The sequence below is a fragment of the Dermacentor variabilis genome, chromosome 2 (assembly GCF_050947875.1).
Source record: "Dermacentor variabilis isolate Ectoservices chromosome 2, ASM5094787v1, whole genome shotgun sequence".
Lineage (NCBI taxonomy): Eukaryota > Metazoa > Arthropoda > Arachnida > Ixodida > Ixodidae > Dermacentor > Dermacentor variabilis.
This window is the reverse complement of record NC_134569.1, coordinates 164649029-164671631: the sequence shown is the minus strand read 5'-3', so window position 1 is coordinate 164671631 and position 22603 is coordinate 164649029. Positions and strand designations below refer to the sequence as shown.

Below are 22603 nucleotides of genomic sequence, written 5' to 3'. Positions count from 1 at the left end.
GTGGAATCGTAGTGCTCGCGAAAAGACTGAGACCGACTCTGACGGCGGCGCCCTCATCAAAACGGAGCAAGTTGTAACACAAGCAGACGACGCTTGCTGTGTGCCGGAATTGCTTTAGCGTACTGAGAAACTGTTCTTGAGCATTCTCTTTCTGTTACTTTCTTTTTATAGACACAAATTAACTAATATTCCACTATTAGCAACATCATTTGCTCGCCATAAAGGTGGGAATATTATCGATGACGCGCCCTGGGCAGCCAGTCGGATAGCTCGCCCACATGACGGCAATTGGGTGATTTACGTCATATGGGTAGGGGAGGCTGAAAATTCCGCCGAGCAGTGTACTGTGATCGGCAGCGATGTACATTTTTAAAGCCTTATAATAAATTACGTGCTTTACGCCGAGCACTTACATGCGTCAATTAATGATCAGAAGGACCTACTCTAACGACTCAGTACGTTTGTACAAAATCGTTTCAGGGTCCCTTTAAAGAAGAAGGGATATGCGGGCAAGATAGGTTACTATTATTGTTGGGGACCAGATGTGCCCCAATGGGTGCAAGCTTTGTTTATTAGTGGATGAATGTGATATGGTGCTGAGGGCTCGCGCTGCCAGCCTCATTGCGTACGACGGCTCCCTCGACAACGGCTCTTCTTTCGAGCGCAAATTCAGCGAGGACTTGAGCAATGCGATGTCGGGCAACAGAGTTGGTCACCGTCTGGAGGTGCCACAGCGATTCCCACGAATGAACTAGAGTGCATACAGATGTTTCTTATAGACCTCAGACTCTGCCCAGGTGGCACTGCCGAAAAAACCCACCACCAGTGCCCCCATCACAGCCTTGGCACGAACCGAGTAGTAAAAGAGCTGTCCGCAAGCGAAGGTGCATAGGGCACAATGGACCCCTCTCAGTTGTGTTGAGGCATGGTTTCCTAAAAAATCAAGGACCTGGAAAGCTTCTGCCCATCCAGGCTTCGGAAAGGGAGGAGGCTAAGCAGAGCGAAGTACGAATACCATGTAAAAGAAGTTTCAGGCGTTATTTCGGCGCACTGCAACTCGCAAGTAGATCATCGTACGTAGCCGAGCTCAAGGTAAGCACTCCGATGTCTATTCCCTAGCGCCTAAATGTGTTAAATTTGGGTACATACACAATGTCAAAGCGACAAAGTACATACACGATTAATTCAGTTAGCTACACAGCTTACAGTCAGTGGTACAAACCTCGCTTTATCACGGGTGCATGGCCCTGGCAACTCTCGCTTTTTCAGTTGCGATCTCGTCGTAGCTCTTGCTTCCTGTACGTTTGACCATGTCATCGCGCATCTTCGAATGTTCTCTTCACGGTTGTCTTCCACTCGTATTTGCTCAAAATGTGTATACGTGCGTGTCCGCTTTTGCGGGATACAACCGAAGGCTAAAGAAACCTGAAGGTGGTCACAAGCAATAATTCGGGATTCATTTGTTTAAACATGTGTTAGCGTTTGCTAGTTCAAATCGGAACGTTGGGCCTTCAAAACGTACGTGCGCGATGCTATGTGGATTATGGGAGGCCGCGGGTGCGATGTTTATCGCGCGTCTTGAGTCTGACAGCGGCGATGAAGCGACTCGCGAATATCACTCGAAGTATGATTATTTACCTGTAGTTGTTCGCCACAGCACGATTCTTAATGCAGTGTGCACACTGACTCTCACCTAACGGATTTGAAAAATTTTTGCGAGAGGCGATTTTTTAGTTCCTTTAGTAACGTCATTTGTTCAATAATGTCAACAAGTTCCTTTAGTAATGTAACTTGAGGATTAGTTGCAAAAGTGTAACAGGGCCCCTTTAAAGCCAGCGCATGTAGCTCATATGGCAACCTGAAACACACATACACACTGTCTCAATGCGTGTACACTACATATACTATTATGTGCCTGCATGCAATCAATTGTGCCTTGCACGTTGCATTCCTTTACTCAACTGCAAACACTGCATTTCAGCTTACCTCTGATCATTGCATTGCAACTGCAAAGTACACCTGCAAGGCTGGGTGCCATGGCACAAGTAAGCACGCTGCAGCTGTAGCTGTGTACATAAATGAACAGCAGCTGCCTTCATGCACTGAGCAGCCACAGATGTGGGGTCACCTATCAAGGCCGAACAATGATGTCAAGGAGTCCATTGAGGAATTATCTGGTAGTAAGTCCAATCTGTAACTTATGTTCAAGAAGTCACTTTTTTCTTCATTCCTTCAGCAGTCCCTACCTACTTTGCTAGTAGATTTATGTTTAACCTTTTTGAACCAGGCGACACAGAGGTGTTCCTAATTGGAGCAAGGCCAGCCATAGTAGCACCTTCATATGCATGGGAACAATTTTCTGCAAATGAATCGCCACACACCCAGACGCAAGAGCTTGCTGCTCTCAAGAGTTGATAGAGGTGAGTTGTGTGCTTGACAGCTTACTCTACAAGGTGCAAGGCAGCAGAACTGTCATGCCTACAAGAAGTGTGCATATGGGACGACAAAGGTATGCCCCTTTATAGTGTAATGACATCTCACCTTAAGGCGCCAACCATAATCAGCCTTATAACGTCGCCGAAAAGTGGACCATATGTCAGTCGCTGAGAGACTTCTAATGTCATGTGCACCTAGAAAGATGCTGAAGGAACTACTATCAGCATCGTGAAACAGGCCGGATATGGAAGGTATACCTCCTCATGTTCTTATGTTGACAAATTTTAGCAATTATTTTTGTCTATGTTCCATCAATCAGCATGCACTGTTTATTTAGAATTTCAAGGCCTGTGCTTTTATGTAGGTGGCACAAGGAGCGAAGAATACGTTTGTCGAGCTCAATTGCCCACAGATTTGTGGCTTGCAGGCTGCCACTTGAGACCCACTTGAGGCAACAGCTGCTCCACAGAAAGCCATTTAGTGGCAAGGCAGTATTGCAGGGTGACACAAACAGTGAGCATGTTCACTATTGTTTGCACAAGCTCATTGCTCCTGAGTGCATTTCATACTTTAGGGATAAACACAGAGGCTGAGGCAAGGAAAGCTTTTGAGCAGAAAGCTGATCAGTCAGTGGCTAAGACGAGTTATGGTGACCAAAGCGCTCTGTGAGGTGTTAGACTGTGGCAGACTGGATGACTTCGCAGCTGTAGTAGTGACTAGTGTCCAACGGAACTTGGCGTACGACCCTGCTTTCCTCGCCTGTGTGTTCAGTGGGGCAAATGTGTTTGGCAAGGAGCCACCGGACTGCCTGCAACAGCTGTACTCCGCCAACACATCACTGCTCCCGGACAAGTGGTTGCCGGGCCTCAGTGTGAGTGATCTGTGCGCGATGGTGGTGAAGCGACATCCTGTGGGCAAGGCCAAATCGGTTGAGCCATCTGATTTTCAGCTGCACTCACTTTTAGCAGACGTCTACAACGACGACCTCGCCCAACAGCTGTACCCCCCTCCCGCACCAAGGCAGATCTCGCCATCCGTAACCTGCGCATGGGCGACATGCTCAGCTTTATGCGCCACAAGTCCATCCTTGAGTGTGGTGTTCGCGTGTTAAAGCTGTGTCGCGGGTTTTACCATGTCACTACATGCAACCTGTTGATTGCCGCCATCTTCTTCGACGAACGGTGGTGGGACATCCTGGTGTCCAGTGAGGTGTTCGCGGGCGACTCGGAACATTTTCGCACTAGCTGTAAGACGTTGTCCGAGTTATTCAGTATGTGTTACATCAGCAGACATAATTTCTTGATGACATGCTGACATCAGTGGCTGTGTGAATTTTCACCAGACAGGACTCAGCTTCACCAGTAACTGTGTGCTCCACATCGCTACTTTGGGAGACGGCGTGACATCACAGCATCTACTCCTTTCTTTCTGATTTCATTCTTTTCCTCCACATTTAAGTGGTGCAGCAGGGTAGAGCACACTGGTACAAGTCAACTTTTCTAGCTTGCATGCTAAAAAATCCTATGCGATCATTTTAGTGCCTTTGGAAAACTATCCAAGTAAAACTGCTGTACGTACATTTCAACATGCTCAAAACATGGGCATTTCTTTTCTGGATAAACTGAAATGCCATAAATTTAAGCCTTAGCAATGGTTCTCCTAGTAGTTTTCATCACAATGTGATATAAACAAGAACATATTTACCATCAAGGTATTATTACAGACAGTGCCCTCTCATTCTTCAAGGCTCAGTAAGTGTAATGCTTGTGTAGTTGCAGTGAAATGTCAGGAATAAGTGAGTATGTGCCTTGCAAGAACATATATATGTGCTACAGTGTTCCTTTATTTTTTATAACCTTACTTTCTGATTTCACTTTAGTGAAGACAAAGTAGCAGTAGCTGTGCTACAACTGTGCATGAATTTCTTCGGACTGATTTGTGCTTATTGCTTTTGCACAGAGAATGAAATGCCAGTATGCATGGAACGTTGCGTTACCATATGATATCTAAATGCAGGTTGGACTAATAGTCAACTTGAGGCAGACACGGCTGTGTGCCAGGCCTGATGGACTGTTCCAAGGATGGTGACGAAACTGTGCTTCTTGAGATTAAGTGCCCCTTTTCAAGACAGTGTACCGACAGTGGACACACTTGCGACACTTTCCAGCAGGCTGACATTCCCACTGCCGCCATGGAAGACGTCGTCAAAGCTACGGACGAGGCTGCGGGCGTGAGGAACACAGCGACACGTAAGCATCAGAGGAATGAGTGTTAATTATCGCCAAATGTGTGTGCAGTTTGTAAGCTTGTAATGTGTTTAGTCTACAGCGGCAGAGGATCCACCGCGTGGCACATCAGTCATGGAAAGGGTGGCCGCTGCACCTGGTATTGATCCTGAAGCTGTTAGAGAAAATAAGCTCTCGTATTTTATTGAACTAGCCCAATAAGCCATCACATGGCCATAGCCACCTTTATGCATAACATAAAATGCAGTGCAACTGTAGAAAATGCTGCATGCTTTCAGTGTTGCAGCGTCCTGCACGGCCACCACGTGGACAGCGACCGCGACGGGTGGACACCCTCACAACCATGTCGTCGCAGTGCGCCCACAGCCTCGAGCAGGGCGACGAGGTGCTCCAGGTTCGTAGATCCTTTGGTGTCATTTTACATGAAGGACACAAATATTCTTTGTGTTGTTATCATAAGTGAATCATGAATCTGAAAAAAAAAAGAACCAACTGCAACGACAGCTGAGCTAAACTCCATTCCGAAAGAGGCCTCCTCGGAATGCTTACAACAATGGCAGCACCACTGGGAGAAGTGTGTGGAGTCCCAAGGAGACTACTTTGAGGGTGATTAGGTTTCAAACGCTCAGTTATGCCAGATTTTTTTTTTTCGGATACTTTTCTAACAGACCTCGTTTGATGCTTCTGGATATTGCTGGTAAATCTGGCCTATCGTGGACAGCAATTGAGGAAATTCAGAGGTTGCTCAACAACCTCATTGAAAAAAAAAGGGTTTCCTGAAAGCAGGTACCTTTTCAAAAAAGTTTGCGGTGTGGACATGGACGATGTCGTATCTCATTTGTACTGCTCACACTGCAGGTTGCACCTTGTAGACACGAAAGGTGCTCTGGACAAGAGGAAATTCCTCCAAATTGTGTTAGTGGCCTTGTGCGTGATGGCAGCTATTTTTATCAGTCTCCCCATTAAAAAGCAACTTGCCTCCATCCTATCAAGCAAGACAGTTGGGTCTGCTGTAATGAGCTCTCACTCGGAAGCACCAGAATGAAAGCGCGATGAGCGACATCACCAATGGTATACATTACCAGGAGATGCATCATAAACTTGACGGGACTGATTTAACTTTGACCATAAATTCTGATGAAAGCCCTGTCTTCAACTCATCCAATTACAGCATATGGCCAGTTCAGCTTGCTTTGAATGACCTGCCGCCACAATTGTGCTGGAACATCATGACACTGTTACTGTGGTATGGCAAAGAGCACCCCGACATGACTTGTACTCCAAGCCTTCGTGAGGCAGCTCCAGGAGCTGAACGAAATTGGACTGACATGGATGTTTGCCAACACCATGGTAAAATAAAAGGTAAACGCCTATTGATTAGATAGGTGAGCAACATGTGTCAATGCATTTATTTACTGGTATTTCACTTTCTATCTTGCAAGTGTTCTGCATCTGCTGTTGTGCTGATTCCACAGCCAGAGCTGCAATGCAACACACGGTTCAGTTCAATGGCTACTATGGATGCAGCTGGTGCTGCCATCCAGGGGTAAATGTTGACGGTGTCTTTTATACTTGTGCAAGCATGTATATCTACTTATTAAAGAAACAAAGTGAAACTCAAAATAGCGGCAGCGTGTATCAATAAACGCCATGGAAGGAGAAATAATTGCGCTTTTATTTTTAGAGTTTTATGGTGTGCATTTAGCCATTCACATGTGTCAGCAAATTTTGTACACCATATTGGCCCATAGCTTAGCAAGGAAGCTTCAGGCCTGGTGGCTGTTAACTACACACCTACACACCTAAAGTTCCATCAGGATGTGCTTGAACGCTTCTTTGGAATTATCCGCCAGGCAGGTGGCCGAAATGACTCCTCTATGCCCACTTTCTTGCAATTGTATAACATGCTCTCGGTGCATAGTTTGCTCACGCCGCCAAAGTTTGGCAATTGCGAAGTGCAAACAGCCGATAATACACATGCACTAACACTGACTGATATTAAGCTTGTGTTTAAGGTTGACAGTGAAGAAAAGACTTCAGCAACTAAAACAAAAACTGGATGGCTTATGGACATGGTAACTGAGTGTGAAGAAGTTTTTGATCATGTATGTACAGAGCCAAAGGTTATTGACTGCATAATTTATTACCTTGCTGGTTTTATGTGTCGAAAACTTATGAAGAGTACAACTTGTTCAAAATGTATAGACTGCCTTACTGGAGAAGCTGCTGCACAGTCTCTAAAGGAGAGTGCCCTAGTTCAGTGCAAAACTCGAGGTGGACTATTACACCCCAGTAGGACCATTTTCCACCTACTGCAAGCAGCTGATACTGAATTTTAGAAGCACAATTTTCCCAGGAATGTCTACGAATTGACAGTAGAAAGCATGCTAGAAAGTTACCATTTTTCTTTTCCTTGTTTGGAACACAAAGAAGAAATGATGGCACGTCTTCTGCATCACTATATAGCAATGAGAATGCGGCAAGTCTGCAAGCAAAGAAAAGCTGATGCAAAAAACAAAACACAGCAGCTGCGGAAGCCTGCTAAATTTGTTTAACACATGATTTTTCACTTGTCTCAATTTCTTGTGCCACATATCTTTGTGTGAACTAAACAAGATAGCGCAGTGTAGCCATATCTGATGCGACAAAGCAGCTACGGAAGTTCTCCCAAATTTTACGCAAAACCTGTAATAGCTGGCCTCTTTTGTGACTGCAAATATGTGTGTGAAATAAATGGTGATGCAGCATTGTGCTTTTTTTTTTCAAAGCATAAAGCAACATTCAGCGCCCGAAACCTACGCAGGAACTAGGGCACATAACAACTGCAAATGAAAACACAAGACACTCGTTTCTGGACACTAACTTCCAGAAGTCCTCTGTCGGCAGTTTTACAGGCAGTACGTGTTTTGCATAATTTGATGCAACATTGCTCACATAACTTAATATAAGGACAAAATATTAGGAACAGAGACGTATCACAGAATAGCTGCTGTTACAGCTTGCACCAATTCTAACTTTCAGTGCGAACGAGAGTGAACAGCTCTTTAGTGGCCTGCGATTTTCACAAGTATTTAATATGAAGCACCGCAAGGTGTTTGGTTTATTATGACTAAGGCTGAATTGGCCCTCATAATATGTTGCAAGGAGCTAGCAGTGCGCACGTTCCCCCTACCCAATTGTTCATGGGCACTGCTTCGAAGGCCCCCAAGTTTGACGCGCCGCCTGCCGGAGGACAGGCACACTATGAGCTGCGGCGCGCCACGCCGGCGAGACTCGTTCATGCACCCAAGCTATTTTAACACCATGACTCCGACAAAGTCAATCATTTGAATGGAAGGTGGAAGCTCAGAATAGTTTTGATCAACTTAGCAAGCAAACCTGCAAGCAAACCTGGGTCCGCTTGCACAAAACTCTTTAGTTCAGTCTTATTCCCGTCTACAAAGCGATTTCAGTCTTTATGGAGTCTTAAGCTTCCCTAGGCGTTAAGTCGCTTGCATGAAACCGTAAGCCAGCCCGCTAGATTAGGACGAGCTTGGGAAGTAAGTTTTGCAAACCTAGTCTGCCCATACGCAGGCTGATTCCAATCTTTATAGTGTTGTACCAACAAGGCTGCCATGCGGCTCGCTTGACTCGGAACTGATTGCCGAGCTCCTGATGCGCCACGAACCTGTGTTCCGAGATCACACGAACATCTTCGAAGTGTGCGACGAAGAAGAGCTTCAGAGGCATTTCCGGTTTGGTCGCGCTGGCATCGTGTACCTTGCCGAGCTCTTGCATGACTACCTTCAACATCCGACTCGGAGCCACGCTTTGAGTGTTGAGCAACAATTGGTGCTCGCGCTGAAGTTCTTCGCTACTGGTGGTTTTTTGATCACGGCCGGCGATACCATCAACGTTGCACGAATCGACAGCCAACCGCATTGTTCGGCGAGTTGCTCTTGCTCTCGTCCACCACTGCTCAACTTGGATACGGTGAGCCTTGCTTTATCGCTTCGCTATTTTCATAGCTTCATTTCAGCTGTCGCGCATATCCCCCACTCTTACTTAGTACCGCACCATATGTAGCGGCTGCCTCCGCGCGTCGTTGTCAGGCAGGAGCTGTCGCAAGGAAAATGTGGCACATAAAAGTAAAAGAAAAAAGCGCTTTTTCGATTTTGACTGCAAGAAAACAAGCACCGCACGATGCAACAGCAAAATATTATTATGTGTCTGCATACAATTGTAAACGTAGCGATCGCGAGGCGCGGTTGAGAAAATCATGTTTTCGACAACTATGCAGTTTGTCGTGATCCCGGCAAACGCTTACTTTTCACCTGCGATGCTTTCGGGCTGTGCGCTAGATCTGTATGTACAGTACTACATGTAGGAAGGCTGGGATGTGTCCTCAGGTGTACGAGTGTAATCCCGCATGACATCACAATGCAACAAAGGTTTGTGCTCCCCTATTTACCAGCTGGCCCTCACCGAACGAGCTGGCTGAGGTGCAGACCAACTTCTACGACCTGGGCGGCTCCCCCGCGTGGTGGGTTCAATAGACGGCACGCACATAAGGATCCAGGCACCCGAGGAGGCATATGTCAACCGGCACTTATACCATTCCATCAACGTTCAGCTCATCGACACCAACTGCCTTGATGTCGCAAAATGGCCAGGTGGAACCCACAGCGCGCAGATGCTCACCAATAGCAGCCTCGCCAAATGCTTCGACAGGGGCATGCACTCTAGCCTTTTGTTGGGGGATAGTGAATACCGATGTAGGCCATAGCTAATGACCCCATTCCGGACACCAGACACTCCAGGGAGGAAGTGCTATATTGCAGTGCATGGAACAACAAGGGCAGTGTTCGAAGGGTACGCCAGCGTGCATTCAGCGTACGAGAATGTCTCACCTGTAAATTTCGCTTCTCCCAGTACACAGCTAGCAGAAGTGGAATGAAGCACGTAACCAGACACTGCTAACGATTGTATGATTATATTGTCATGTCATTACCATACAATAGTACGAGTGCATTTACAAGATTGACTAGAACAAAATGCCTGCAGAAAACGTCATTTACATGGTTTATTTGCCCACGTTCTGCAGTTATATCTGTAGTTGTGTTATCGCTATTTATGTTCAGTGGTTGATGTTTATCATTGAGTCAGTGAGCAATAGTAGTAGCCAATTTGAAATCGATGCTTTGCAGTCGTTGCCCATTTTATGAAGTTTTTCTTCAGTCATTTGCTCAAATGCGGATGAATTATGTACAGCATAAGCTTATAGCCTACAGCATTCACATAGGCTTTTTGCATGTGTGAATATTTTCATTGCCATTGAAAACTGTGCAGAATGAATGAGACAGGTGAACACAAGCGAGTGAGCACTGTCAGCGTGATTTTTCACCTGTTCCATCCTGTCTGTGTTATCTGCAGTGTGTGGTATCCTGTGTTGCCTTCTGGTTTCGGTTTGGGTCGTTTACGTCAGGGCGCCACTCAGCACCAAACACTGTAAATTGCCTGCAGCGTTTCCCCTCGTGGAAATTGCCATTGCTGCAATAGATTGGTAGAAATATTGCTTGAAACGCGGTAGGGAAGCATCTTGTTTTAGTGTACAGATGCACAGGCACTATTCAGCACATTGTAGCAATTACTTTTTCTGCAATTAGCAATTACTTTTTCGTCCGTCCACGTCCTGTCCTTCCTTAATATCGTGTTTGTAAAACTGAGCGCAATATAACCATGTACTTTTTCTCACCCAGCTGCAATGTGCCAAAAAAAAATTTCAAGAATCTGAAGGATCATTTTACGAAACTGAAGCAAGAAATCAAACAGAAGACCAGAAGTCGGGCTGGCACAAAAAATATACCCACAATTAAGTGGAAACACTTTGAAGCTATAGTTCCAATTATGGAAAAAGTGTATGAAGAGCCCATGTAAGTGCTGTTATCAGACCGATTCCTCAGTAACCCCTGTATTGTGGAATGTGTATCCTGAACTTTAAAGCACAGCATTACTTCCTGAATGGCTTAGTTTGTGTCAGACTCTACCTTTACAGCCTTTGGAGCAACCTGGAATTCCAGGCGTCTCAACGGTAAGTTCTATGCACTTCATTCCAGTAAGAAATCAACTCGGTTTTACAACTTCAGCATAAAACGCTATTACAATACCTTTATATATTGTAATAATTATTTGACTTTTATGTTATTCTTAACAAGTTTTGCAAAATGAAGCTACGTGCGATCTCATTCTTGTATGAAAGCATTACTGCTGATGCACACAGCGGTTTTTAGAAGCCAGCTGTTTTCTCCTGCAATACAAGCAATAACTCTGCATAAAGAATGAGGCCAGATCATTTAGAACATTTATTGAGTGTAAGCATGGAAAAACGGCTTTGTTTGCACTTGATGTAGAATGGAAGCACCAGCAGAAGGAGGCAACATTAGCCAGGATGAAGAACTGCAGTTGTTATCAGATGAAATGCTGGGGCAAGATTGAAACAAGGTGGCAGCAGCTCAACCAACAGAAGTGTCCTTGCTACTCCAACTGACATTTTCCCCACTGTGAGAATTGGTCATCGAACTCCGAGTGACACCTTTGAAACGTAAAGATTTCACATCTTACTACGGGATGAAATAATGAAACAAAAACAATCACGTTTACAGATGTCTGTTAGATGCATAATGCATAAACTATAGCATTTATTCACACAGATCGACAGAGGAAGACCTACAAGATAGACCTGTGGAGGAGCAAACTGCAAGGCAAGGGTGTTGTTTCATATGCACTGTGCAAATAGAGGTACAGTATGTTTAGTAATTTCAAACCTTCAATTTCAGCAGTGCGCCAAGGCCACGCAAGTCATGGCGAACATCAAAGAACCAGAAGATGTAAGTTAAGAAACATTGCGTTCTGACGGACACAGTGAAAAACAACTATGTCTACTTTCAGGCCATCTGAGGACACTCCTCCCAGCGTGGCCATGGCAGCTGAATGCCTCAGCCATCTGAAAGCATCACGACATCATCATCATCAAAAAGACATGCTATACCATTTTGCATTTACTATGGCTGGCATGATGCGTACTTTGTCACTTGACAAGCAGCTTGACACAATGCATGCTGTGCAGGACTTGATGCACCACAAAATCTAAGACGCAAGAGAAAAACGAAATGAAACTCATTAGTATGTTGTTTACCAAACTTTGTTTTTTTTATTCCTCTATTCCATGTTGTAATAATTTTCGTGTTACAGTGGTTCAGCAAATAAAGCATGAACTTACTTGCACGGCTGTTACCATCTGCAGTCTTTCACATGGCTCTCCTGTCATGGCACCCTGCCATCTGTGATAAAATATCTTGACAGTTTGTCACAAATGGCACATGCAACCTGTTGTATTCAGTTTCGTTATTAATTTGAGTTCTTTATTTCCCAGGGGGCGCTTCTGTTCTTCGTTATATATATGGTTGTATGTGTTCAATAAACGGCTTTTTACATCGGGACGGCCGGAGCCTGACTTCACCTTCGAAAATAGCACATTGGCGACGAGGATGTTGTGAACGTACCCCCAGCCCCACTGCGCTATCTGGATCCGCCCACCATGAGCTCACCGGGCTTGCTCTGCCACTGTTTTTCCTTCCAACGCCCGGCCGTTCGTCATTCCCATGGGAGCAGTGGGAGCAGATGTTCAACGTGTACTTGCTAGCGTCCAGAGCTGCCGCATTCAAGCCAGAGCAACGCAAGGCTATTCTTTTGCATTGTTTGGGGGCAGAGGGCCAGTGCATTTATCAGACGCTACATGCAGGGACCAGCGCCGCAGCACTCGCAGATGAAAAGTCTGTCGCGCCCCCGCCTGACAATACGACTCTGCACTCGCCGCATTACGGCACCAGTTTTCGACGTTGCGCAACGTTATCATCGAGCATCATCGCTTTCACCGCCGCAGCCAAAACACAGGCAAGTCCGTTCATGAATTTGTTGCCGCTCTACAGGAGCTAGCGTCACATTGTTCATTTGCCTCGCAAGATGATGCTCTGCGGGATCAATTTGCTGCCGGCGTAGCTCCCAATTGCGTACGTGAGCGGTTAGTGATCGAGGGCTCCACACTTTCATTCGAGCGTTCAGTTCGAATTGCACTTCAGTTTGAGCAAGCGGCTGAAGAGCTAAAGGACCTTTCTGCCTCGGTCGAGGCAATTTCATTGCGGCAGCGTCATAAACCAACCATCCTCGCATTCCTTCGAAAAAAAATTCACAACCGGCAGCCACCTTTCAGCAGAGTTCAACGAGGAGCACGGGCGGCTCACGTGCGCCTGGAACCGTGTTTGGTTTCCACAAGAAGTATTGAGAGGTCTTTACAGCGTTCCTCGAATCAGACAAAAACTATTTGTGACACTATGAGCACGTGGGAGGGCTCAGGCCTGGGTACCACATCAACTCATGGCTTTAAGGACTCAGTACATCCTTTGTCTTCTCATGCACTCGTGAGTGGTTCGACCATTGGCACTGATGCTGCAACCACACATTACAATGTTGACTACCTTAGGATGCAGACAGTGACTTGGTCGACACCATGCAGAGACATTATTGCCTGGAGCAATACTATCGCGGACTGCCCAGGGTTCTCTGACCGAGAAGATAAATGTATGGTTAGGTTGATATGGGAAAGGGTTACCTAAAGGAGCCGATGGTTCGCTTATGGCTTTTCCCGGACAAGAATGGCCTAGAGACAAATAGGCCACGGCTCTAAGTTTATGCTTGAGCGGAGAAGCTCTGAAAATCTTTGGACGTCTGTCTCTGGAAGACTCCCTCGACTACGATAAAGCCAAGTTGGCGTTGCTCCAGCGTTTTCGGTTTACGGCGGAAGGCTACCGGGAGAAGTTCCGACAGAGCAAACCCCAAGATGGCGAAACTGGAAAGCAGTACGCAACTAGGCTACTGAGTTTCTTCGATCGGTGGGTGGAAATGTCCAAAACTGAAAAGGAGTATTTGGCACTTCGCAACCTGGTGGTGACGGAACAGTTTCTGAACAACTGTCATCATCGGTTAGGACTCTTCCTGCGCGAGAAGAGCTACCGCCAGCTAGATGACATGGCCGAAGCTGCCGATAATTTCTTAGAGGCTCAGAGACAGCCCAATTTGTTAGTGTTCCGGCAGAAATCGGAAGGCATTAACCATACAGAGAAAACTGGAAGCTCATCCGAGAAAGTTCCAATGCGATGTTTCGTATGTGGAAAACTGGGTCATGGGGCGTCGGACTGCCGATCCAAGCCGAGGCAACCGTACTGCAGATATTGCCGTAAGCCCGGGCATGATGTCAAAGCCTGCACCAAGAAAAACGATCCACCAAGGACGTCTTGCCTGTTGTCGCCAGAGGAGCGCCTGGAAGAGTCAAACGCAGTAGTCGCCGAACGAGACATAACTAGCACGGTGAAGACCCACACAAAGGCTTTAGCACGCAGGATGCCAGTGCTAAAGGGTGCCATCTTCGGACAGACCGCGTCAGTCTTGCGAGATACGGCAAGCAATACGCTGGTTGTGCGTCGTTCCCTCGTACCAGACAAGGCTCTGACAGGTACCACCGCTAAGCTTGTCCTGGCGGATGGCAGCACCATTGAAGTTCCCGAGGCTAAAAAGCAGGAACTTGCATTGGAGGAGAAGAACTTACAATTGCGGCTAAAAATCGCAGAGGCGGAGGGCGCATATTTGGGCAAGAAACAGCCAGAAATTAGTTTATTTGACTTAGCCACCGTGGCCCAACGACTGGGTTTGCATGGGGCAGACTTGAACAGGTGGGTTCAAGACAGATGGGCAATAATATGCGAGAAATCTCAGAGAGAGCGCGAAAGCCGAGTGGCAGAACAGGCAGCTGAGAGGGCACGCCTGGAGGAGCTTCGCAGGGTATGCCTCAGCATCAAATGCCTAGATTCATCACAAATTGGCGTCCGCGACAGGACAAAGCCATTTGTTTGGATCTTTTTTCCTAGCGGCTAGGAACTATGGCTAACACACGAGACTTGTTAGCGCTAGCCGAACGCATGGGGCTAGAAGGTGCGGAGTTGAGGGCATGGTTAAACAAGAAGGAAGTGCAAGGCTAGGAGGGAGGACACGCAAGGAGACGCAGAGGAGACGGCAGGAGGAGGTCAACCACCGGAGCGGGCGTTGAAGACGGGCCGTCGGGTTCCGGACCCGAGCCACCAGGACTTCACCCGACCGGGGCCTCCGCCAACCTGTTCCTGTGCGTCGCCCGTCTACCCGAGCGTGCCGCCAGCTCCTCGAGGCTGGCGTTCGAGCTTCTGTGCCCGTGGGCCGGACAAGAGCAGTCGGGCTACGGGCCCGAGCTCTACACCCAGCTGCCCGGCCAGAACGCCGCCACCGCCTACTCCTGCCACCAAGCCGCCCGCTATACCTCGCCTAGCCAGAGCTGGCGCGCTCCGGTCGCCCGGTCGGTCAGCTTACACCGCGACCTATGGTGAGACCAGCGCCACTCCTTTTGCCTGCTTGTCGCCGCGTCGCCGCGTCGAGACTGTTACGCGTCCCTGCCCTCATGGCAAGCCCGGACTCGCGCACTCGTTAACCGCACGCAAGCCCTATGTGTGTTCCTTGCCGCAATGTCTGCTTGAGTGTTCATTTTTAGGCATGCTTTCTATTTCCTTCTATTTACTTTATGCCTCTTTTTAGTTGGATTAAAAGTCTTTGTGTGTGTGTTCAAACCAACGGCTTTGTCCTCAATTGGGTTCTCGGAGGCTCCGCCTAAGAGAACCGTCATAACCTTTTGAGTGCACGAACCTTTATCCCATATTAGGGTCATCACAGCGCTGCAGTGGAACCGCCCCCCTGAGCGGAACCGAGAACAGAGTAGCCGCTCCGGTTCGCCAATTTGTTTCTGATGCGGCTCGCGGGACCACATCGAGTCAGTGCCGCAGTGCCCAGGGCATGGCAAGACTTGCTTGTTTTGCGGTCGCAAGGGCCACTTTCAAAGGGCCCTTGCGAACTGCAAACTGCAAACGAACTCAAATGCAAGGCTGAGTCCGTGAAGTTGAATTTCATGAAGATGTTTCGTCATCTAGCAGTACTGAGTAAGTGTTGACTGTGCACCGTTCCGCGCTTAGCGGAATTCATATTTAAGTTCAAGTCGCGAATGTCACCTTGACATTCCTTGTAGATTCAGGGTCGTCTGTTTCAATCCTGTTGGAGCAAGAATTCAGTCGATATTTTCAGAGCGTTCCGCTCCTGCCTGCTCCGCATGTTAGTCTACTCTCAATGGCTGATTTCCATGCTAGGTAGTTTCCAGACAGACGTTCGGTTCAAAGGCTGCACAGTGTCACTACGTTTTTTTGTTGTTCACCGAGGAACTTGTCTGATCAGTCTTGATGGCATTAAAGCCTTGAATCTTTGCATTGAGGGTTCTGCTCTCAGGTGCTTATACACGTCCGTTGCTCCGCTGCCGACTGTCGTTGACCCGCTATCCTGTTCCATTTCCACACCGTCAAGTGCGCAGCTCCGTGACAAAGATCTTCCGTCAGCCTTAGCACATGAGTTCAGTTCACTTTTCAGTCCCGAGTTGGGTCTTGCTAAGGGGTTCACACATCGCATCAAGACACAGCAAAGCATGCAGCCTCTAGGTCCGTTCGATTTACCTTGCACTGCGTGAACTAGTTCCTGGCAGTTCAGAAAAAGTGCCACACTCATGCAGTGCCAGTTCAGCAGTGCAGGCATAGCGCGACACTAGCGCCAAACTGAAACGAATGCTGAAGTGCAGGTAGTGCAGGCCTTCTGCTGGTCTTGGTGCTTCGCCAGCTGCACGTCGACTTTTGTTCATGGATTGATCCAGCCTGCCCGCGGTTAGGCGAGTGTTTTGAAGGGTGTACAGGCTGGTTGATATGGTGGAAAGTGCTATGGATTGCGGCGCATCATCTGCAGCCATCGTTCAAACAGTTATTGAGCTGATGGACTCGGACAGTGAAGACGAGGACTTCGACGATGTTGTCACAATTCTAGCGCTGAAGCTAACTAGGTTGCAACGCAATAGAATTCTTAAGTACTGTGAAGAAGTCGTGAGTCGCTACTTTGATTTTGAATTTAAAAGACTTTTCCGCCTATCGCACGAGACGTTTGATAGACTTGCTACCGGATACATGGCGTCACCGTTCTTCCCGAGCGCAACAAGGAGAGGACGTCCACGGGTTAGTGCCGAAAAGACATGCTTGGTGGTTTTGTGTTACTTGGGTGGACAGTGCAATATGTATTCTTTGGCTGACCACTGCGACCTTGCCATGTCGATTGTACACAGCTGTGTCATGCGAATGTTGGATTTCCTCAACATTGTCAGTGAGGAGGTTATTGCGTGGCCTGGCCGGCAGGAGCAGGAGCGCAGCAAGGCGAGCTTCCTTGTGAAGCTCGCCTTGAGCAGGAGCTGTGCCCAAACATACCTTCTGTCCTGTATGCATAGCCGTTCTCTTGCCAAACACGGCTCCCATCTTCATTGACGATCGGCGTCAGCTTCGTTGACACGCCGTCTATTGCAACGCAAATGCTGCTGTCGTCTGCTGCCATGGCTGTTGCACGACCGGTGCCACCTCCCAACACGGTGTAGGGTCGGCCTGAGCTAGCCCTGCACGACGCCTGCACTTGTTTAAAACGAACGCCGTAGTTTAGAGGGTGCCACGTTGCACTGCCAAAACGAATGGCCGAGTGTGGCACTACATGAACTAGTTCAGGTAGTGCAGATAAATCGAACGGACCTTGTAACTTCGAAGCTTCGCCGTCTGCCATATTTTCTCCAGTCACCAGTATCAAATGAGCTTCAGAGGTTGCTGAGCCTTGACATCATCGAACGCATCGATGCTTCTGAATGGGTGTCCTCCGATTGTTGTTGTTGACAAGAAAGATGGTAGCATCAGCATATGTGTAGCCCTTCGAGAGCCGAACAAAGCTATTGTTCCAGACAGTTTCTTGTTGCTCCACACAGAGGAGCTGCTTCACGCTTTGGTAGGTGCTACAAACTTTTCAAAACATGACATGAAAACAACTTGAAGTTGTCATGGCACGCCAAGCAAGTAATTGCAAATGTGTACGCCCGCACCAGGATGCGTTTCCTGGAGAAGTGTGTCCGGGAAGTACCGTGTTGGAGCGAAGACACTGGAGTATCTCCCCAAAACGCTGCCAAATTCAAGGCGAAGCGTCTGTGTGGGCCTTTGGCGTCTCCAAAGAAAAGACCTCACGACATGAAGATTTCAAGCTCGTGAAATATCAAGCATGACAGATTCACAGTCCATACCATCCATGTAAAAGTGCACAGCACGTAGGCGAAGAGGGAGGTCCCAACAATGGGCAGTGTGCAAAAGGCTGTCTACGAAGACAACAACTTGCTGAACTTCAACAAAACAACCTTGTGGAGGTTAACGAGACATCGGAACAAGGGGCGAGTGAACAATCTGAGAGCAGCGCTTTCAGTGCAGTTGGCACGGTCCATTCGTGTTTTGGAGGGTGGCGTGGCATACAGCTATGAACGCAGCCCGTTTGTGTTTGGAGTTAGAAGGGTGACGGGAGAGAGGCACATGAGACTGGCAATACGGAGAATGCTGGAAAACAGGTGCTATTGTATGAGCGCACAGCGGTCGTTGGGGCCATGGGCGATAGTGCAGCAGGTCATATTTCTTTTTTTTTCAAGGATTTCGCAATCCATTACCTTTCGGCATGGACACCCAGCAGCCTGACTTCATCGTTATAACCGATAATGTGGCGTGGAGGCATTGTGGTAAGTGGGTCATTTCACTTTAGAAAACATACAAAAAATTAATGGTGCAGCAGCTTCTCATTGTTATAACCAATATATTGTTAAAACCGCTATCGTTATAAGTGGGTTCGACTGTAGTCAAACACTTTCAGAAGTTTTTGAGCCCTCTGAAGATTCGTTGTGAAGGACATGCACCGCAAAGCTCACAATAGAACCGGGACAGAATTATTCCTTTGTTATACGGGTCATTTCTTTGCAGAAGCACTCGCCTGTACAGACATGACATATGAAGTTCCAAAGAACAGACTGGTGGGCTAGATGGTACTGCATAACTTGAGGTAAAGCGCAAGAGAGCACGTAGGACAACAGATGAGAATGAAGACACAGCACTACTAACTGAATCTTTCTTGTACATGGTTAATACATGTATACAATGGTACAACAGGAAGAAAAAACCCACCGTCGCAACATAGAGTACTTTTTTGGCATAATCATCCACCACAGGCTGCTACCGCGATAGCAGCATGATTTCTTTTTTCGACAAAGAAGCAGATGGGCAGCTTACAGAATTCTGTAAGCTACCCATCTGTTGCCTAGTGCAAACAGAGACCGTTTTTATACAAATTTACTGCTTTTATTAAAAACAGTTTAGTGCACTTAACTTCATATGCTTGATTTCATATTTTTAAGAATGATAACAGCAACGATCACATGTTCATGGTACTGCGGCTTGCATTTGGGGCCACTAACATATAACCTGCTTCTGCTTGCATACACAAATGCAAACACGCCCAAGCGCTAGGGGCCCCAACACTTTGCATCCCCTAATCTAAAGCTATCTAGTATTTGCCTTCTTGGATTTCAAAAAAGATCAGAAGCTGCTGTGGCAGCAGGTTTCTCAAATGCATAAATTGGCCACTATGTTAAGCAACTGCCATACTTGTCTATATGGCAGGCAAGTGTCGACTTATTACAACCTGTAGCCACCACTATTAGCAGAGTACCCGTAGTTTTAGAACTATAGAGAGCTGCTGCACTTACCGTCTAAAAGCTTCAAAGCCATTCCGTAGCTTGTTTTGTGAATTATGTCTCTTATTCTGCAGGATGTGGCATCTCTTGTTCTGCTATTTTATTTCCTTTAATATTATTTCATACAGCTCATGACACACTACTTCAGATGACTCGGATGAGCAGTTAAGTCTATGCTACCCTGCAGTCTGTAGCACAATATTGTTACGGGGATGTTGCGAGTATATAAAAATCTATATTTACAATATATATACAGGATGAGTCAGAATAGTTAAGATGGCTGACCGCCAACAACACGCAGCAGCCAGCGTATCCAATCTTCTTTTTCTCTCTTCTTTCACCTTTCCGTAACAGGACCCCCGAGTGGCTAAGCGCTGTCTCGGCACATGGCAGCCGAAGAATTGTGAGCGAAGTATGGCTTGAGCCGCGAAACGTGCACGACGTCGGCAGGAGTCTGACTTGAGGATGCATCAAAGTGTAGCGGCGAAATCTCGTAGTTGACGTCGTTAACTTGGTGTAGGACTTCATAAGGCCCTGCGTAGTGCAAGAGAAGCTTCTGGGAGAGGCCAACTCGACGATATGGTGACCAGAGGAGAACCCAAGCACCTGGTGCGAACTTAACATCGCGATGGCAGCGGTCGTAACGCTTTTTCTGTATATGCTGTGAGGCTAATAAACGAGATTGGGCAACTTGACGCGCCATGCAAGTGCAGTCGATCACTCCATGAGCGTACTCAGTTGCAACACGTGGCACAGAAGGGAGGATGGTGTCAAATGGCAGTGTGGGGTCGCGACCATACAAGAGATAAAAGGGTGAATATCCTGCAGTGTCATGCTGGGACGAGTTATATGCAAATGTCACGTAAGCCAGCGTGGCGTCCCAGTCGCAGTGATCGTTGGAGACTTACATCGACAGCGTCTCTGTGATTGTTCGGTTGAGACGTTCCATAAGACCGTCCGTTTGTGGGTGGTAGGCGGTGGCAGAGTCCTTCCACGTTTCTTCTGGTCACGAAACTGCCGCCTCAGTTTCATATAGCGCCAGCGCCCGCCGCTAGAGGCGCAACCGTGCATGAGAGGGCATGCGAACGCCGCTGCCGCTGTGGTTGTGTGTGGGGCAGCCTCGGTATTCTAGCTTTCTCAACTTCCTCAACCATCGCTTTAGTTTCACGTAACTATTTTTAACATTGAATATAATTAAATTACTGCCTGAGCGTGTCTTCTGCGATGATATGAGCGCACGGGACGAAAAAAAAAAGCCGCTCATAACATGGAGCTTGCAGTGGTCTCAGACTGAAAAAAAAAAAGAAAGATCTGGATTATTAAGAGCCAGAACCGCGATACGATTATGAGGCACGCCGTAGTGGGGGACTCGGGATTAGTTTTGATCACCTGGGATCCTTTAAAATGCGCCTAAATTTAAATAAACGGGTGTTTTGCATTTCGCCCCCGTCGAAGTGCGTCCGCTGTACACGGCCGGGCGGTCTCGGTCCGGATTTCTTCATCATCGCCGTTCGCCTCAACGCTTCGGTGGGCTCCGCTTTTTAATATTTGCCTTAAATTAAACACCGCGCATTCGCAACAAAACGCCAGTGGTCGCACTTATCACCAGATGAGTAAGCGCCAATTCTCCGTTGCGCATAGCGCCAGATTGTTCGCCGAGCACAGCTGTTCAGTTTCTGTTAAACTGTGGCAGAGAAGGACTCTGTGGGCAGTATCTTATAACGAGATCAAAAGAATGAAATTGCTATTGCAAAGGGCTGCTACCGTAGAATACTTCATGACAAAAGCGAACTGAGCTGCTCCATGCGCTTAAGATTTCTTGCAAAGCGATGCCATTTCTGAATAAGATAATGCAAGACGAACTTCGCTACTAAATGTCTTCGGTGCGGCTTTTAACAACGGATTAAGGCGAACCTGAAGTGTTAGGTTCAGTTGAAACTAGCTGTAATTAGGCAATTGCCTTAGCAAGCAGTCGTTTAGAAGCGTCAGTAAGCCCAGCACTTATTCACGCTGCTCGTGGTTTCGACGCAGAAACGACGAGACTAGGTATTTTGGTTCTTAATTCGCAACTATTTACAATGTGTTAAAATGTTGCAATCACCGGTCCTGATATTCTTATCATGGTCGAAAAATGAAAAAAAAAAAACTTTATAATTCGATTAAGAAAAGAAATAAAACGTGTTGGTGCAAAAACAAAATACAAGCACGATCATTTATTTATCATGTAAAACAAGCGGAGCGAAATACAGATAGTACAGAGGCGTCCGGTCATAAATGGTCCACCATTCACAATGCAAGAAGTTTGTTAAAAGCATCTTTGAAACGGCGTTAGTCTTCAGCGTCGGCTTCTCACGCTCCAGGGACACGTCGTTGCCGTTGATGTTGAAATTGTACGCAGTGACGATGTCCGAGGCGTCAAAGTGTTTCGCGCACACACGCGTATACTTCGATTCGAAATTAAAACCGCCACTTTCCTGCCGCGGTATGGCCCGCTTCCATTTCTCGCGCTGCTCCTTGTTATTAGGTAAACAGAACAACGACACCTTTTCGGTCGTGCCCTTGTAGCCGGAACGGCACCCAGGCACGCAACACGTGTTCGGCATCGTTGTCCCACCCCGCCACTTCAACCAAACAGCCCAGCACCCGAAAAATAGCGCAGCACATGCACATAACGCACCCGATCACTCAGCTTGCCTCGCACTGCGCGCGCGTTTCGGTACGCGAACGATGCCCTCTGTGGCACAGTGGCGCCGCGTCGCGGCACCTTTGGGCAGCATATGAACCTCTCCCATAGCGTGACGGCGGAGTTTCGTGACCAGAAAAACATGGAAGGACTCTGGCGGTGGACAGCTTGCGCTCAGTGGCACAAGAGCAGAGAAGGTCGTCGACAACTCGAGATAAAAATGAGTGGCCGCGGTCTGTGAGTAACTGTCGAGGGGCACCGTGGTGTAGAATGACGTCGTGGAGGATAAAATCGGCAACGTCAGTTGCACAACTAGTCGGCAACGCCTTTGTTATCGTGCAGTGTGTTGCGTAATCAGTAGCGACGGCGATCCACTTGTTTCCTCTAGTCGTCGTCGGGAAAAGGGTCAAGCAGGTCAACGTCTACACAAAAGAACGGTTCAGAGGGAACTTCAATGGGATGGAGTCGTCTGACAGGTGCCAGGGGAGGTTTCTTTTG

General features: G+C 47.4%; 1 protein-coding gene across 3 annotated transcripts in view; it reads right to left on the bottom strand.

The window, feature by feature from the left end:
* The window catches only part of LOC142572918 (uncharacterized), a 138755-nt gene that overhangs the window by 23082 nt on the left and 93070 nt on the right, over positions 1 to 22603 (bottom strand). The window contains exons 3-4 of one of the 3 annotated variants that reach the window (XR_012826163.1): positions 7082 to 7167; positions 4817 to 5154 (exon numbers count right to left, since the gene is read on the bottom strand). The exons of the other annotated variants lie outside the window; for them this stretch is intronic. The gene's annotated coding sequence lies outside the window, so the exon portion shown is untranslated. Of the gene's footprint in view, positions 1 to 4816; positions 5155 to 7081; positions 7168 to 22603 lie in introns of those variants that run through there. 3 annotated transcript variants of the gene reach the window in all.